This window comes from Chenopodium album, chromosome 20 (assembly GCF_948465745.1).
Source record: "Chenopodium album chromosome 20, dcCheAlbu1.1, whole genome shotgun sequence".
In the NCBI taxonomy this organism is placed as follows: Eukaryota; Viridiplantae; Streptophyta; class Magnoliopsida; order Caryophyllales; family Amaranthaceae; genus Chenopodium; species Chenopodium album.
Genome location: NC_137853.1, coordinates 23,593,960 through 23,606,504, shown reverse-complemented (window position 1 = coordinate 23,606,504; position 12,545 = coordinate 23,593,960). Strand labels below are relative to the sequence as shown.

At 40.6% G+C, this 12,545-nt stretch overlaps 1 non-coding gene across 1 annotated transcript; it reads right to left on the bottom strand.

The window, feature by feature from the left end:
- Positions 1-11,905: 11,905 nt before the first annotated feature.
- Positions 11,906-12,007, bottom strand: LOC145599940 (small nucleolar RNA R71). Its single transcript, XR_014104184.1, has one exon. It is a non-coding gene; the product is annotated as a small nucleolar RNA R71 (small nucleolar RNA).
- Between the last annotated feature and the right edge of the window lie 538 nt (positions 12,008-12,545).

Here is a 12,545-nt window from a genome sequence, read left to right as displayed (position 1 = left end):
TGGTTCGATCTAAGATTTAATGATTTACAAATATCGTTTTGAGGATATGCATTAGAACAACAACAATTGCGAATATACTAAACAGAACTTAACCAAAGCAGTAGAAAAGATGTCATAAATGTTATAGACTGGAAATGTTCCAAAGTTATCTTTTCTAAACAGGATTAATGGAATATGAAATCTATGTAAAATGTTTACAAAGATGACATAATAAACCCTAAAATCAGAGGTATTATTCCTACAATCGCGTAAAAACAAAATGTTTGTTGCTCGCAATAGTGTCTTTATAGAAAGAAATGTCTTCCTACAAAGCCAAGTGGGAGTAAAATTAGATCTCGATGAGATTCGAGACGAGCAACAAAGGATGTGGATAACACTACATTAGAGACGAATGCACATGAAATCAGCTAATTTGATAAAACATGTGTCGAAGCAAGCTAATTCAACTAGTGAGACTTCTATCGTCCTACTAGAATGAAAGACTTCAAAGGGTTGAAGAGAATAATTCTATTGTCACTCATACCTATCGTAGGTTACTTAAGATCAAAACAAACAGTTTGTTGGAATGCTAGTAAAAGGTGGATTCTAAAAATTTTCCTATTGGAATGGTTGGAATCTATACCTACAAGCAAGCTTTGGACAAGTGCCAACTCAAAAAGTGGCTTAAAGCCAAGAAATCCAGAATGGACTCCATGTCTGTAAAGATGTGCTAGTCCATGATAGTCTTACAAATAGGGTCAAACCTATTAGTCATGTAAGCCTATTCGAATTATTTCTAGTTATGGAAATTAAAATCACTTTCATGAAATGTTCTTGATGGATGGCAATGAAATCCAGAAATTCCTAGAAAGTTTTGCAAACTTCAGAAATTCATTAATGGATTGAAGTAAGCATCAGGGAGTTGGAACATTCATTAGGAAATCAAACAGTTTGATTACCTTGGAAGAATGAAAAGGAATCTTGTAAAGACAAGAAGTTTAGTGGGAGCAATTGGTCTTCTTATTCTAGTATGTAGTTAACATACAGCTCATATGAAATGTTTGAATAAGTCAAGTAGTGGTTAAAAGATTGTTTCTATATGGGAGACTTAGGAGATGTTGAGTACATATTGGGAATCAAAATCAACAAAGTGAATCTTGAAGGATGACTGGACCTAATCAAGAGACTTGTGTTGATAAGGTTCTTGACAAGTTCAAGATGCAAGACTCTAAGAGAGGATCTCTTCCCATGTCTCATGGTTATACACTCAGTAAAACTCAGTGCTAGTAGAGTTGAGTTGTAAAGGTAATGTACCTTATGCTTTTGCAAAAGGGGCCATTACATGTGCCATGAAATGTACAAAGCAAGTTGTTACATATGACCTGTGCATGTGTAACAAGTTTTCAAGCGAATAAAGAGTGAGCATGTAGAAAGTTACCAAGAACAAATCCTTGAGTACTTGAGAAACGCTAAAGGAATTTTTCTAGTTTATGGTGTTAAAGGTAAACAAGTTGTCAAAAGGTTTTACAAATGCAAGTTTTCCAAACAGGCAAGATAATTCTAGACTTTGATCTAGATGCATATTTTGTTAGTATGGAGAAGTATAGTGAGCTTGAAAAGTTCAAAGCAAAACACTATTGCATGCTCAATGTCTGAATATGTGTATTAAGCTATAGTCGGATAGTTTTAGAGGAAGTTCGGATTAAAATGTCATATGACTAAAGGGTCACCTTTTCCCAAGAACAAAGGAGCCAGGGTCACATCACAAATCCAAACAAATGGATATGAGATGTCGCCTCAATTATGAGATCATTGACCAGCGGGAGGTCATGTTCTGCAAAGTTACATTTTGAGTGAGAAATCACTAAACCCCTTCCATAGACTATGGTGTGAGAGTCATACTAAAGTTTTGGATTGAAGCAAATTATGCAATTTAAGTTGTGTATGTTTGAGAAAACATATTACATAAGAAATACATCAATTTGCAGAATTATGTTTAAAACAGAAATTATTATTTCTCTTATTTAATTATGGTTTGAAATTAAATATAATGTCCAAAATAATTATGAATTGATGGGCTCACTAGGTTGATGACCTTTTGAATGAAACCCCACAAGTGAACAAAATTCATATATTATTTAAGTTCCTAGTTCGAAATCATTAAAGTTGACATAAATGATTTCAATGAATGGACTAGCATGTATGATTGATTGGATAGCGCAGTTTCATGGACTATAGGGGCATAGTGATGCTCGGTCAATCACTTGGATATGCATGAATGATGCATGATCGAACTATTGACCTACTTTGAAGTTCAAGTATAGAGCTTTCGTATATATTAGTGGATTTCTTTGACATGAGTGGAACATTGATTTCATTCAATGGATGTTATGGCTGTGGTACACTCAAACGTTTGCCCGTAACTGGAGATTATAAAAGGTGTTTCCCGGTCATATCAGAAGTTGAGTGGGAGGCTTGTTGCCACAAGATTGGATAGAGTCTACCTATTAAATTAGGAAATGTGTCATGGCCGCTTGAAGAGGGAGAATTCAGAAAATACGTGGCCGCGTTCAAATGTATTACTCAATAATCATTTGGTTTTGTAATTCTAACTCAGATTTCAAGAAACGATTTGTAGATTAATATGATCTCGACATGTGATGCAATCATATTATCAAATCGACATATACATTGACTTAAGGAATTTGAATATTGCACCCTTGTCTCAGACAAGTGGGAGATTGAAGGAGTTATGTCTTTGTCGTGTGCAATTACTAGATATATAAATTGGATCAAATTATGGAGATAATTAAGTCCGGACATTTGGGTCGTCGTTTTGCCATAGCTAGAGGTACTTACGATCTTTGGACTAGTAAAATAGGCCAAAGCCTAATTGGACGGATCCTATAAGGTCACACAAAGGGGCTAGATTGAGCATTAGAGGACGAGGCCCATCATGGGCCTCATCACTCTAGGTGGCCGGCCATATGGAGGAATAAGGAGGCTTTTGGGCTTCGTGTACTAGTCTAATTATAATGAGATTATAAATAGACTAGGTGCCTAGGTTTGCAAGTAAGAAGTTTACTGATCTTTTGATAAAACCCGAATTAGCAAACACGAAACCCAACCCCTCTCAAAGTCCTCTCTCTCACGGCTCTCTCCTCCTCCCCGGCGCACGGTGGTGTCTCGTGGTGGTGGTGGTTCGTGCGGTGGTCGGTTGTCCGAAAAGGTGGTGATCGCGGTTTTCCTCAATCACTCGACCAATCTAGTATTGGTGGACGGCTCGTTCGAATCTCGTGGACTAAGTAGAGGAGCAACACTTGGGGCTCTATTCTCTCCTTGATTTGCCTGTCGAATAGCTTCGTGGAATTCACGCTTCAAAGGTATGATTATGTGTCTTGTGTGTTATGCATGTGATTCTTGGGATTAGGTACTTTATTGAATATGATTCATGTTATTTCCGCTGCGTAGTACCTATAAACTCCTACATAATGTTGTAGGCGGTCAGCTTCTCAATGACCAACAACCTGACGACTATATGTTGTCCCTGTCCTTTTTCTCCCAACCGGATGGGTAAGTCAATTTCTTCCGGCTGGGTAGACCATCCCACCCCCAAAGCCAACCAAGGGGTGGGTGACCGGATGCATGCTGCTGGTGTTGTATTTCGCCTTCTGCAAGCACCGGAGGCTGATGATGTCCGACGAGCTGCCGATGTCAATAAGGATCCGGCCAACCAGTTGGTTGGCGACCTTACATTCAATGGCGACCGGGTCGTCATGCGGACGGTGGACGCTTCCCTAATCCTTCTCAGTTATGAGGACGTCTGGGAAGGTGGAACTAGCAGACGCCTGCTCATCATCATCCTTATCCATCTTTCAAAGATGGCTCTTGGTGTCCCGGATGGTAGGGCCACCGCATGAGAACCCTTAGTCTTCTTCTTTGCCCCGACTGGGGACTTAAAAATGTAGGACTTTAACATCCCTTTGTCAGCCAGACGGTCCAATGCCCGCTGAAGACTGAAGCAGTCGTTGGTGTCATGGCCAACCTCGTCATGGAAATGACAGAATTTGTTTTTGCTCCTTGACTGGACGGAACTCTTCATTGGATTTGGTTTCTCAATAGATAGCCGGTCCTTTACCTCCATAAGGATGGAGTTGTAGTCTTTGTTAAACTCGTACTGGGGAACGTACGGTTTAAACTCTTTTTTCTTTTTCTGGGACGGCTGCTCAGAATGACTGACCGCCCAGACTTCTTTTCTCTTCTTGCTCTCTTCTTTTTTCTTCGCCGGCTGAGCAGACCGACTCTCTTTTTGTTTGTCGGACTTCTTGGAGTCCAACTGGCTGCCAGGCGTGCAGAGGTCGGTTGCATGAATATAGCATTCCGCCTCTCTCAGGGCCGCCTGCAGTATAAATGCCCCTTTTTTGACAAGTTCAAACTTGAAGTTCAACCCATCTCTCAGACCCTTAAAGAAGTCTGTAAATGCTACTTCATCAAACAGTCTCTGGATCTGAATTCTGACCAGGTTGAAGCGCCTGACATTTGAGCGTAGCCCTTTTCTCTCACCCTGCTTAATGGTGCTCAAGTCTAAACTTGTTTTCTTAGCAGGAATGTTCATTGAGAAGTTGGTGGAAACACAAGAAGGCTAACTTCTAGAAGCAGTCAATAGATCTGGCTGGCAAGTTACCAAACCATTGTTGGGCGATGCCCTTCAATGTAGCCGAAAAACATCGACACCAGGTGGCATCGTCCCAACCCTGCAAGCACATGAGGTTGGTGTATGCCATCTTGTGGTCTTTTGGATTGGTGGTACCATCATAGGTACCCACCAACACATTCTTAACCTTGGCCGGCTGGGCCGCCTCGGTTATATTCTTGGCCAACGCAGAGGGTTGTTCACTAAGCTTCAGAAGCCGGAGTTGCCAGTCCAAAGGCTAGACGTTGTTGTATGCCGCCTGACCTCCGAAGGGGGGTGGCTGCATGAATTAGAGGCCATATTGCCCATACTGCGCCTGGCGTGCGTATGGCATAGACCCTATCATCAGCTGAGGTTCGGTGTTGACGGTCTTGCCGCTCGTCCGACTCTCATGCAAGGATAGCGAGTGCCTTGCAGAAGTTTCTTTGATGCTGTCCGGAAAGCTCGAAGTATAGGCTGACTCAGACAGCTGCTGGTGTCTCCTTCGCTCAATGATGTGTCGAGCATCAGAGACAGATTTTTTGCTGGCCTCCGGCTGTTCTTTCCGGGGCTGCCTCTTGGGCAACAGAATCTTGGTCCAGTCAAGTTTTGAGGCTGCATTCTCCTTCTCCTTGGGGTGGGGAGTTGGCTGCCTGTCCTTGACTGGCTTTTTCCTCTCGATAGGGGGAGTCTTTTTAGCCGGCTGACCCTTGCTAGAGCCAGCCTTGTTTTTGTTGATCATCTCCTTGATTTCACCCTTGAAGGAGTTCATGAATTTCATGAGCTCATCCCGGGTGACTAGAGCTTCTCCTCTAGCCTTTTGGGTTTCCTCTTGTGGCCGCCCAGGGGGCCACGTGCTCGGACCCGCCTAGTCTACATTGCGTTTCAGTTAGTCCTTGGAACGTCTATACTTGGAGATGAAGGAGCCATCCTTGGCTACATTGGTCTCCATATCGTCATTATCATCATCTTTTTCCTCAGTAAAGACCTCTGGCTGAGGCTGAGAAGATAGCTGAGGAATTCTAGAATTACCCGGTTGATTAACCGGTTGAATATTATCTTGGTTACCCAGTTGAATAATCGGTTGCAGAGTAGTAGAAATCAGGAATCGGTACAGGTTCTTGAACCATCTTTGAGGTACTCTCCCCACAGACAGCGCCAAATGTTTTGGGTGTTTTTGTCCCTCGGGAGAGTTACAGCTCGAAGATTGGTCCGACTGGATCTGCACCTGAAAAAATAACGGAGTCTCCGGTTGGGTGGAGCTCCGCCTCCAACGATCACGTTAGTAACTTAAAGAAGGGTAAAAAGTGCGGAATTTTAGGTGGGGATCTGCTTGGATTCCAAGCTCAGATATTCTCTGATGTGAGAGAAATGGGGAGTAATAAATGATTATGAATTTCTAAATGTCCCTAAAATGGGGGAATATCTCCCTATTTATAGGGTCATTGGGAAAAGTGCCCTCCCCTAGGTCATTCTAACCTAAGACAGATGGGCTGCGCCGAAAAAGAGCGGATTTGGGGAATTGGGCCCTTGAAGGCTGCAATTCTGAGGAAATATCTGGGGATTGCCACGTGTCAGCTGGATATTGGTCAGAGGTGACTTACCAGCCTCTGACACGTGGCATGCCCTCATTGGTCCAAGTGTTAGGGGGAAAAATACCCCTAACAACAATCATCATCATCGTCAACTAACTCAATAGAAATTCAATTCAATCAAACTATTAACCAAAAGATCAACACAATCAAACAATCATTCATGAATCAAAAGCAAAATCAAAGCAATAGAGAAGAATTAAAGGAAGAAAATCTCACTAAATTATCATTGATTGAAGGAAATCCAAGCTTGATTGAAGCAATGTTGAAATACAAAACCAATCCAAGAGTTTCTATCTCTACTTTCTCTCTAACCTCTCTCTAACTTTCTCTCTCTAAAAATTAAGAAAATGAAACTATCAAAAGTTGGTTTTATAAAGGAATTACAAGAGTATATATAAGCAAAGGACAGAAAACTGTCGACTGCGCCCTGTCCTTTAATCGGCGAGGGAGCAAAAAAATGGGTAGGAGGGTGTAACAACCTTCGCGGGCTGTCTGGGCAAGTGTGCGCCCGCAGCTACTATAGCCCGCGCCCGCGACATCTTCGGCCGCGTCCGTGATAAGTGACTTTTATGTCACTTTAAGGGTATTTTTATGCTTATTTTTTAGTTTAATTTCTTATAATTTTCCCTAGTTTAGGCTTTATTTCTCTCGTTTTCTTATTTTCCTTATTTGATCTTCAATTTGAGTATTCTTGTAGTTTTTAATATATTTTAGTTTATTTTCGTTATTTAGTTAATAATTTCTCTTTTCTCTTATTTTCTTATTTTATTTTAGTTTAACCTTTTATTTTAATTTTTTTAATTTTATTTTATTTCCAATTCTACCCTCGTGTTTGGTTTTGTTTGTAGGAACGTTCGGGTCGAGACTTGGTTATAATCAAAGTCATATTCGAAAGTCCAAGGTCAAATGTTCTAACAAGCAAACTCGAACTCCCTCACTCCCTTGCCATATGCCAAGCTGCTATCTCTTTGCTAGCCCCTTATCCTACACTCCACCATCACCTAAACCTACACTACACAAAGCAACTCCACCACACACTCTTCACATCACATCCCCTGCTCCCTCATGCACTCCAGCCATCAATCACAACCTACCCAACAACCACAACCACCACAATCAATCAATCAATATCAATTACCAACCTCCGCCACCTTCCCCTGTTTCCACTTGCAACAACAACAACAATCAGCAGCGCAACTCGTAACCACATCGAAGCCCGCGCAGCAGCCGCAATCAGCAGCCCTCAAATTCACCAACATAGCTCGAACCACCTCCAATAGCCACCGCAATCGCCTGCCACCATCTCCTCCACACAGAGCAGCAGCCACCGCAACCAATTGAACCCAAATTCCCAGCAAGAAGCTGCCCAGTTAACCGTGGGCGCGGCTACCGCTGCAGCGGGCGCGAGGCTCTATTCTCCAGCCTTGTCCATATTTCGGTAGATGCCGAGGAGATGCCTAGCCGCGGCCGCTCCTTCGTGGGTTTTGTATTTCTTAATTCTCACGTGACTTGCTCGTGAATAGGGGTTCTTATTGAAATTGAATGGCCACGATTGATGGAGATGATTAAGCTGCAACGATGGTCAGCTGATTGATGTAAGATGCGTGGTTGGATGATGATGATCAGAGAGGAGCAGCCACGAAATAAATTCATGGGTCTGATGGAAATATTGGGGGTTTTGGGGTTATTTTTCATTTTATTTTCTTCTTTTATTTTAGTTTGTTATTTAATTATTTTAGTTAGTTTTCTTTATTTTAGCTTGTAATATAAATACCTCTTTTTGGGGATTAATACTCTCTTAAGAAGAATTCACCCTAGATCAGTTTAGCCTCTTTTTTTATTTCTCTCTCTTAGAGTTAGATTAGGATTCCCTCTTTCTAGTTTAGGAGTAGTTTTAAAGAGGGAAAACTAGGATTTTTCATGGAGTTTTAAGAGATTGAAGAAGCAATTTGTGGATTTTCTTCTCATATATTTAATGAGTCTTTGTAACTTTCTTTCATCTTTATTGCTTTCCTTTAACTCTTGTTTTTGTTTATTTCCATGTTGATTAGAGGTTTTAATTAGTTTAATAGTTTGTTTCTAGCTTTGATTTGAGTTTTACCTTCTTTTTCATGTTCTTGTTCATCATGATGAAGGGGATATTGATGTTTTTAATTGATTAATTGTGTTCGAATTGTGATTGAGGCTTGATTTGTGAGCATTGATGATGACTTTATTGCTTAGGGACTTTCTAGCTAATTGCCCCTATGAATTTTATAGTGCTCTTAATTAATTGTGCGAGAGTGAGTTCATTGAGGTTTTAATTTCATCCATGTTTAGGCTAGTTAAATTGCACGAGAGTGAATTGATCTAGTCGAGTTAATTAGCATGTTTGATTGTGTGAACGTGAATTAAATGTGTTTTTTTCTCCTAATTAAGCCCTTGATAATTTGTGCACATTCGGTTAGTTGAATTAATCAACATGCCTGGATTCCCCTATCCCTAATGCTTTTGATTTTATTTGTCTCACTTGTGTTACCATATCTTCTTTCCAAACTTTATATAATGACCATCCTACTAGTTTAACTAGCATAAGTTAATACACTTAGTCTTCGTGGTTCGACCCTATACTTGTATTAGGGTAGTTTAGGTTTATAAATATTTATTTTGATTATGGTAGTAGACCAACGACCTACTTCACCTCGATCAGCCCGCGACTAGGGCGTGGCAAATACCCTGCTCCCAAGCTGCTTCAGGGGTCCGCAGTCTCTCCAAATACCTAGAGGGCGGGAGGCTACTGCCTTATTTTGCCAAAAATGGTGCCAGGTGCCGCTTCCGCGGCTTCTAGAAATGTTGTGCGCCCTCTCCATGCTTTCTCCATGGGTGCGCAAGGGAGTTGCTTCTTCCTTTTCTTTGTTCTTGTAGCTCTTCTTGATCCCAATCCTAGGCTAACTCCTTAATGTTTCAGGTAGTTTCCATAACTATTTAGACGCTTTCGGAGTGGTTTTGGAAGAATCGGACAATGAAAGGATGACAAGTTGATGAATCAAGGTCGCTCAATGAAGGATATGCGTTTGTGGAAGCTTAGTATGAGATTAATATGTATGAGGAATGAATATATCATCCACAAGGGTCGTTATGCACTTTACGGAAATGAATTTGAGTTAGAAATGAAGAAAAACGAAGGCTTGCAAAGTATCAAAAATGACCTTTGTCCACTCTTTTGATCATAACTCGAGTTGTTTAGATACGATTGAAGTGATTCAAGTTGCATTGGAAACTAGACTTGAAGAGCTTTCCAATGATAGGTCACACGCCCCAAGAAGCTTCCTAGAACATAAGTTATGAGCATTTGAATCCAGGCTTTGCAGTCAGCCACCCGCGGGATCTTGCTGAAAGGAATGGTGTCCTTCGAACAAGTGTATTATTCTAATAGCGGGTTCAGAATTATTAGAAAGCTATTATATTCAGCAAGGTCAAGTGATCGGAATGTCTGGGTGATGAGTGACATTTATGGCACTCATTTGATCTCTTTTTAGATGAATTTCATTTCATTTTATAACTCTTTTCTTTAGTTTTCTTTAGTTTTACTCTTGATTTCTTCATTTTGTGCTTTTCATAGTTAGTTTCTTTTTTTGAGCATTTCCTTGTTTATTTGTTGTTTTTCTCTATTATTTGCTTCTTTTCTTTTATTTGTAGGTTATGATCGATTGTCCAAGGATTCCCGAGCTTCCCTTCAATGGTTATCATTGCTTTTGATGCCTTGTGCTAGTGCGTTGAGCTTCAAGTCAAGAGGGACTCGAAGATCAAGCTTCAAGACCGGTGCACACAAGTGGTGTGGACACCATTTTTACCTTGTGCCCAACAAAATTGTCAAAAACTTGCTGCCTACTTCGTTCCCCATCACCATCACCAAAGGTGTGTGCACCAGATGAGCTAGGACGAAGAAAGGAGGGGAGCTTACCCACCTAGGTGCGGGCGCACACGGGGGATGTGCGGCCGCAGAAGTGGCGCGTGCGGCCGCACATCAGGCGCGTGCGGGCACACCCACATGGGTATGTGCCCGTGCGCCCCTCTCTCTCTCCTACGTGCGACCGCACCGGCGTGGGTCTATTTTTGGTCGTCATAACCATCTTCTCCTTTGTATATATAGTTAATTCCTTCTATTTTTAGAGGGAGAATTAGATCTTCATTAGCTAGAATTAGATTAGATTAGATTAGATTTTAGAGAGAGAAAAACACTTGTTCTTAGATTTTTAGAGAGAGAAAATTTGGGTTTGATGATTGATGATTGAAGATTGCTACAATTGATTTGATTTCTATCAAGTTTGTAAGAATTCTTTACTCTTTAATGCAATTTTATGTTTGATTTTATTAGTATTGTTGATTGATTTAGTTTGTTAATAATTTGATTGATTTGGTTTAAATTTGTTGATTTCAATTGATGAATATGGATTTGTTGATTAGTTTAGCTTTGATCTTGATGTTCTTCATGGATTATAAGTAGTTTGATTGCTAGGGTAATGGTGAAGCATGTATTAGTAATGAATTGAGATTAACTTGGGGAAATTGATTGAGTTGATAATGTGATTAAATTGGTTGATTGATTTTGTGCATGTGTGTGCTTGATTAGGCTTGATCACCCTTGTTATTCACACTAGATTGCATTGTAAGTTCACATTGATACGGACCATTGATTTGTGGCTTGCATTTACACGATTGAGGTATCTTGTGACGTTTCCTAGTTAGAGTTTATCGTAGTTGGCGCTAGTTAGACCTCTAGGAGAATAGCATGATATGCTCTTTTGGTTGCAATTTTGATTTTCCCTCACATTGCTTGACTTAATTGATTGACCTCCCAAATTGATTGATTTTCATTGTTGATGCATGTGGATCCTAGCCCTAGTATTTGTTATTTTTGGTTTACAAGTTATTAGTTGTGTTTAGTCCTAGTTAAGCCTTACAACCCCGCTCTTGACTTTGGAGTAGCTTAACATTAGGCAATAGACTTTCTATTACCATTCCTTTGGGTTCGACCTCGACTTACTACTATACTCATATAGGGGTTTGTTGAGTTTATAAATATTGTTTGATTGGGTGGGGAAGGTAGCCCAATGACCTACCGTTTCGTCTCCCATCAAAATGGCGCCGTTGCCGGGGAGTGGTGTCTTGATTGTGTATTGTTGTTGAGTCTATTCCATCCTATTTGAAAAAATACAAAAATATTTTCTTTTAGGCTACATTTGTAGCCGTGCTACTAATAATTTTTGTTTGAGAATTGTGTATGCAAGTGAACATGGGAGAAGCTCAAAGGATTACATTGAAGGAATTAGGCACTCTGGAGCTTACAAGTATAAGAGTGGAATTGTTCCATTGATGGTTCCGGATCATGACTTTGAAATCAAACCGGCCATGATTACTTTGGTTGAGAGGAAGCAATTTGGAGGGACAAAGAGTGAGAATCCTCTCAATCATCCCAAAGATTTTGAGAAATATTGCAATACTATTGTGGTAACCGGAGTTGCTCAAGAGTACATAAGACTCAAGTTGTTTCCCTTCTCTTTCATTGGAAGAGCTCTAGAGTGGTTGGATAAGGAGGTCAAACCAAGGTCCATAAGAACATGGGATGAGGTTACAAAGGCTTTCTTATTTCGTTTTTTCCCACAAAAGAAGACGGCGGAATCAAGAACTTTGATCTAAAATTTCAAGCAAGGGCCTAGTGAGAGACTCTATGAAGCATGAGATACAAGGAGTATCAAAGAGAGTGTCCACACCATGGGATTCCTACCTATCAAATCATACAAATCTTCCATGGTGGGTTGAGTTCTCATGGAAGAGCAAGTTTAGATGCCGGAGCCGGAGGCCCAATAATGAACAAAACGGAAGAAGAAGTGGTGGTTGCAATAGATGAAGTGGTTCGACATTACATGAATTGGCAAGAAGTGGAGAAAGAGCCAACAAGCAAAGGTTGCTCAATCTAACAACTTAATGCCATTAATGATTTGACCACTTTGATTGCGGATTTAGGGAAAGAAGTTGTGTCACTTAAGGCAAAGCTTGAGAAACCACCTTCCCAAGCTTCGATTCTTCCCTCCCAAATTAAGGGGAGAGGTACATTTTCTTACCCTAACTCTAATCCTTCTTCTTGTTGCATGGTTAGAGAACTTTGGCCTTGTGAATTATGTGGAATGAATGATCATGATGCTTCTATGTGCCCCAATGTTCCTTGTGATGAATGTGATGGAATTGAAATTGAGCATGTGAATTATGTTAATGATAATGAATGTGAACCTAGAATTGATGTTCAAAGAAATGTTGGA